General features: G+C 43.6%; 1 pseudogene; it reads left to right on the top strand.

The window, feature by feature from the left end:
- The first annotated feature begins 788 nt into the window (after nucleotides 1-788).
- Nucleotides 789-6,342, top strand: part of LOC119315481 — a 7,659-nt pseudogene continuing 2,105 nt past the window's right edge.

Genomic DNA, 6,342 nt, shown 5'->3' with positions numbered 1-6,342 from the left:
AATCCAATGGGATTTTGAGAAAAACCGAACCATTCTGTTCACTTATGGGTGGCATGGTGAGTAATTTGTGTCAACTTCGGGGGTAATTTTAATGATGTACGACCAGAAGCACTATTCACTTTATTATTATTAGGGAAAGAATAATAATCTTCATGCCTGTAGATGTGCGTCAACAATGGCGGAGCCAGGATTGGCCGACGCCCCAGGCTAGAAACTAAGGGTCAAAAAATAATGCCCCCCCCCTCCATGAAATATACAGTTTCAAAGTTGCAAATCGGTGCATTTAGGCATTTTATTTACTTAGCTGGTTTAATAACAAATGCAAAATGTGAATTACTAAACCGGATTCCACATTTATGTTCTGTGCAGAACTACAAAATTAAGGAATACAATATGAAAAGGGGAAAGCATTAAGAATTAATGATCTTTTCTTAATCAAGCATCAAACAGTGGCAAATAGTAAGAGAAATTCCCCGCAAAAGAAAACTAGCAAGAAAAATTGGGATTTGAAAACAGTGGCTAGCAAGAGAAATCTCTTCATCAACTATCCTAACATGGGCTACGTACGCTACCTCAAAACATCTTCCTTTTCTGGTCAAAAAAGACTCGTACGCTACGTACCAGCAGCACAGGCCCTTCTGTCTGTTTTTGGTTTTCGTTCACCTTTTTGTTATTGGGCTGGCTAATGGCCCAGCAACTGGGGTATGAAGTGGGCTACGCCCCAGGCCAGTTTTTTTTCTCTCTCTAGATATATAGGCTGGGAAATTTGGCACGCCCCAGGCCACTGCATGGGCTGCCTGGGGCCCAGGTCCGCCCTGTCAATACATGCTTCGGTCCACAACAGCACATCGTGTCCTATCCAAGCCCTTCTTCGCCTTATGTGGGCAATTTTCTAGCTGCCACTTTTTTCCTCACGTATTGGCAAAAGAGGAAAGTATCATTTTCCCCTGAAATCCTTTCTAATGGACCAGTTTCCCCCTCAACTCTAATATCGGATCAATCAGCCCCTCAAATCTTTAAAACCGGATCAATTTCCCCCTATGGTGATTTTGGACTTGATTTTGAGTGGTTTGGACCCAGACCGTGCACTTCTCATTGACTGAACTCGTTGACTAGGCTGACCGTGCTCCGGGGCGCTGGCATGGTGGACGCCTACTACTCCTGGTCCTCCAAGCAGAGTTACAAGATCGGCTACGTCTGGCACGACTCACTGCCGACGATCCCGTGCACCTGCCAGCGGTACCCAGTACGTGCTCAAGGGCTCCGAGCTGCTCCGCCTCCTTCCCGCGCCAGCCTACCCGCGCGACGCCTTCGCCTGCTCATCCTCGTCCTCCTCCACCTCGAGCTGCCAGGCCGGGAACGAGAACAAGCTGCCCAAAGCGGCCATTAGCAAGGCTCACGGCCGGCGCAAGAACTAGACCTCCTTCGACCTCGACCAGTACTGGGTGGCCGCCGCGCGCAGCGGCGCTGGGGCGAACGCGAACGCGGCCACGCAGACCGGCGAGAAACGCGGCCGGCACCGGGGCCCCGAGCCGTCTCCGCCGCAACAGCCTATGACAGATCTCGGAGCCGACAAGATCTCGTCGCCGCCGTCGTCCAACAGCCCCGACACGCTAGAGACGCTCATCAAAATGATGCCCGCAATGCTGCCACCTCGAACACCATCGCCGCTTGCCGGAGGAAGAGGATGCAGGCCTAGCACAAGGGCGTGATCGCGGGCGGCCGGATGCGCGCGTCCACGGTGCTGATGCACCTCATCTTCTACGGCGGCCAAGCGGGGCACCGGTCCGGGTGGTGCGAGGCACACAGAGCGGTTCCCTTGCGGACGGTCGGACCTGAGCAGCGGCACGATGGCGGACAGCTTCTCGAGGAGCATCAGCGTCGTTGTAGGTATCGAGCAGGAGTACATCAGCGGCAGCCTGGTGGAGACCAAGAAGACGACGAGCGGCGAGCATGCCGGCCACGGAGGCGAGCTCGACGCACTGAAGCAGTCATCTCCACCCAACTGTTATGAAGCGAAGTGCACGGTCAATCCAGAGAAATGCATGGTATGGGTCAAAACCACTTCAAATCAAGTCTGAAACCACCTTAGGGGAGAATTGATCCGGTTTTACAGATTTGAGGGGCTGATTGATCCAGTATTAGAGTTGAGGGGGAAATTGGTCCATTGCAGAGGATTTCAGGGGGAAAACGATACTTTCCTCTTGGCAAAAATATGTATCGATTGTTCTTTTTTTTTTCCTATACGGCCGCAGTACGCCGACGCCACGAAGGTAAGCAACACCACATGGAAGTTGTGCCATCGATCTAGCTGATCATCCCGCTTATGACTTCCTGCCACATCTAGATTTCTGATGTACTAATTAACGGCCGTTTGAAGTTGATGTGCATGCATCGATTAATACCCAGGTCTGTTTGCATCTTCAATCAATCCCACCGGCTTTCTATTTGCTACCTTTTGTGACTTTCATTGTATTTCCATAATCACAGATATTAAATAGACATTGCTGATCCAGGTCATAACAGGTCCATCCCAGGCAAGCCATGTTGATCGAAGTGAAAAAGTAGGAGTACAGAAATTGCAAGCATGCCATTCACCAACAAAGCAAGGAGAGTGGACGGGCCGCCGACTAACGACCCTCTAATATTTTTATTTCCAAAGCCTTTGTTCTCTTTCTGAAAAAAACATTTTTAACTTTTAAAAGACAGTTTATAGTTTATAGTTTCCCGCAAAAAAAAACACAGTTTATAGTTGGTATAGGGTGGATGCATGAATGTATTCTGATTATCGTTAGGTCAATTGCTTATATTCTAGGCGAGAGTAACAGTGATAACCAGCGGGATGCTCTAATTAATAGTCTCATGGTTGAAAACTATCTTAACAGGCTGTGAGGTAGATCCTAACACAAACAGGATGGATGTCGCCCCCATGGCATTGTATTACATATGGACTATTCTCACGTTATCAATACAACACATGGAGTCATGGATGGTGAACAAAATAAAAAGATGCAGCGATATATGGATGTTATCATCCTGGACATTGGAAGAAGAAGCTGGCTAATGAGGTGGACTTGAATGTCATTTGCACATCGCCAGCCATGACGATGTCTAGCGGCAAGGATGCAACTGAGGGAAAAGGCAACATCGAGCAGTGGCAAGGTTGTCGTCACAGAGTAGTCCTGTTGCCGGACTTGCCCATGAAGAAAATCACACTTCGGCAAGGTTTAAGTTGAATACGAAGCAGTGATTCGATATTTCAATTTTAAGTACGTAAATAAGAATGCATGCAAGCAGGAGAGGAGTAGCCCATGTTTAATTATGTTGTCATGTTTGATCGCAGGCAGCAAGGAAGGTAGATATGGTCTGCAAGCAAGAGGCGGAAGTTTATTTCTCAGTTAGTGATGATGATAAAACAGAGGGTTTCATGCTTTTTTTAGTGCTTACTATTCATCTTGATAATGTACTCAGGCCAAATTTTATTTTTTTCTTAATGTTCATACATATGATGCACATTGCATATCTCGAAAATTACGGAAGGATTCAAACAGAGGTGATGTTTAGAGTATTGCATTACTTAGTTATGTACTACTGATTACTGCATATATCTGAACTGCCATGTCAAGTTACTATCTATAATTTAATAATTGAAGTACTATGAGCTTATATTATATTTACTACATATACGATTAATTTGTTCAGTCGTGTTCGAGTAAACATCCAAGGATACGTATGTATAGACAGTCTATTTCCATCTCTAACATTCAAGGATACGTACGTATAGGAACCTCTCTCATCTATGGTAATCACTAATCACGAGGTAAATAACATTCGGAGGGAGCACATAAAGATATCAATAAAACATAGTTGCTCCATTTCTATTCAAATCTTTTTGAATCTGGTAGCATTTATACTGACGATCAAAATACAAATTAGCCTCTATTAATTATACATCACAGTTAGTTACGTTAGATAACAATTTTAAGTGGACTCCATTGGTTTATGCAATTTCTGTATAATACATTTCTATGTCACATGAGATCTCGGTCTCTTATTCACAGTAGTAGCATTATTCTATGTACTGAATTAAATTGTACCATAACGTAAACAAAAAATAGTTCTCACTGGCCGTGTATGGCCATTAAAACATGGGTTCAAGAAAAAAAAGGGTGTTCTCCTATAACAACAAACATGATTAATTCACCAACCAGATATTGAATTGTATGGATCTTTTATGTGCATATAGAAACAAAGAATGGACACATAGAAAGTGGTAGAGGTTTGATCGGATAAGATAGCACTACAGATTTTTGAAGGAACTTTTTTTCGTGGTTTAAGGAATTTAATTTGTAAATTCATATTTGACTGAAGATTCTTTCAATCTTCTCAGTTTCCATGCCCAGTCACAATGGACGATGCTCTAAAGGAGGTGCATCGAAGGTTCACCAATGGAGAGCAACTCAAACTCTGCCAATTCCGTTCCTCAATCCTATTTGTCCACGGATATACCGCTTTGCCTAATGTGCATGCGATTCGTGTATTACATGTTTTTTTAGACAAGGAGATTGCTAATACGTATTTGCATGTATACTATGTCTATGAATGTCCATTTTTGTGATTATAACAAAGAAAAAGATAGTAATTAAAACATCATATATATTACTATTGTAGAATAAACTAGATGTATCATGCGCCACAAAGATTCATGTAAACACATCATTGTCTATGTAAAATATTGATGGCGAATAAAAAAATCCATCCATGTGAGATGTAAAAGAAATTGTTGGTTGAGGCAAGAACGTCCAATCTTAATAATCTATGCTATAATGAGACTATACAACAATCTATATTTTAATATGTATATTATTTGATATGATATCACGTTTATTGATAGAAAGCCGTGCAGGCATGTGTCCATTATTGTGTATATAGAAACGTACTCTATAATTCTATGGTGCTTCCATTACCAAACGGAATATGTCTACATTTTTAGGTAGGGTATAAGAAAGGAAGATATATGTTAAAATAGTTGAAGCAATGTACCTCTACTAGATCCCATGTCCAACCAAGGTACACATGCATGTGTTATTATAATAATCAACGTCACAATATTCATATTATTGGATGCAAACATTCTATTCACAAAAAAATTCAAAGCAATGTAGCTTCGTTACACCCTACGTCCAACCAAGGTACACATGCATGTGTTATAATAATACTCTACATCAATATATTCATATTATTGTTTGACATTTTGAATTTTTACAAATTAGTTATATCAAATATTAAATTTGCTAGCCCGTGCAATTGCATGGGTTGACGACTAGTTATTATAGTCGAGCACTCCAACTGTCCAACTACACATCTTCCTATCCTCTAGGTGGAAAGAACTTTAGTACCACGCCTACGCCTCTGTTCCACCATGCTCACCTCTGTAGGGCTTATAGCGATGATTCCAATACCCTGTGAGGTCTCGGTCTTCTTCTAGTTCTACCAATGAAAATTAGGGTGTCTCTACTAAGTTCCAACTAAGAAAAGCTCAGTTTGTGACAATTTGCCTCTTGTACGCAGACCAAACTGAGTAGCTGCAAAAGAGTTTTACTACGGGTCCTATACCTTTGTAGTAGCCACAGCCCATGTCCGAGTAGTACTAGTAGGATGTCAAGTCCAGTCAGGTTTTGTTAGACGTGTCAGTAGTAGGCTCCGTGTGTCTAGGTTGAGTCCAAGTACTCTTATAGCAACTATAGCAGAGACCGTAAAATCTTGTGCTGTAAAAGGTGTTTGAAATAGAGTAAAATATACCAGTAGCCGCCGTCGCGTGGTGACTGGTGAGGGGATCTGGGGCCGACGTGTGAGAGAGCGAGACCGGCTGCGATGCAGATGCGGGATGGCGGCCACACGATCACGCGGAGAATTTGGGGAATGAGATGGATTGCTTGGTCAAATTGATGGCTAGACAACATCTGCGTATGCTTCATGCAAAGAGGAGGCCTGTGCAAAATATCAACCACGTGGCAGTATTCAATATGCTTGTGAGTATATGGGTATGGCACGTTACATGTGTGATGTGTGTGTTTGCACCCCGTGTGGGCGTTGTTTCACACACCAACCACAACTCCTCAAACCATATCTCTCTTTCCCGTTGATCCCACAATGCAACACCCCCTCCCTGTTGTGCGCGGCATATGTGTTGTGTGTTTTTGCGTCCCGTGTGGGCGTTGTTTCACACACCAACCACAACTCCTCAAACCATATCTCTCTTTCCCGTTGATCCCACAATGCAACACCCGCTCCCTGTTGTGCGCGGCATATGTGTTGTGTGTTTTTGCGTCCCGTGTGGGC

The sequence above is a fragment of the Triticum dicoccoides genome, chromosome 6A (assembly GCF_002162155.2).
Source record: "Triticum dicoccoides isolate Atlit2015 ecotype Zavitan chromosome 6A, WEW_v2.0, whole genome shotgun sequence".
In the NCBI taxonomy this organism is placed as follows: Eukaryota; Viridiplantae; Streptophyta; class Magnoliopsida; order Poales; family Poaceae; genus Triticum; species Triticum dicoccoides.
The sequence above is the reverse complement of the archived record's forward strand: the minus strand, read 5'-3'. Positions and strand labels throughout refer to the sequence as shown.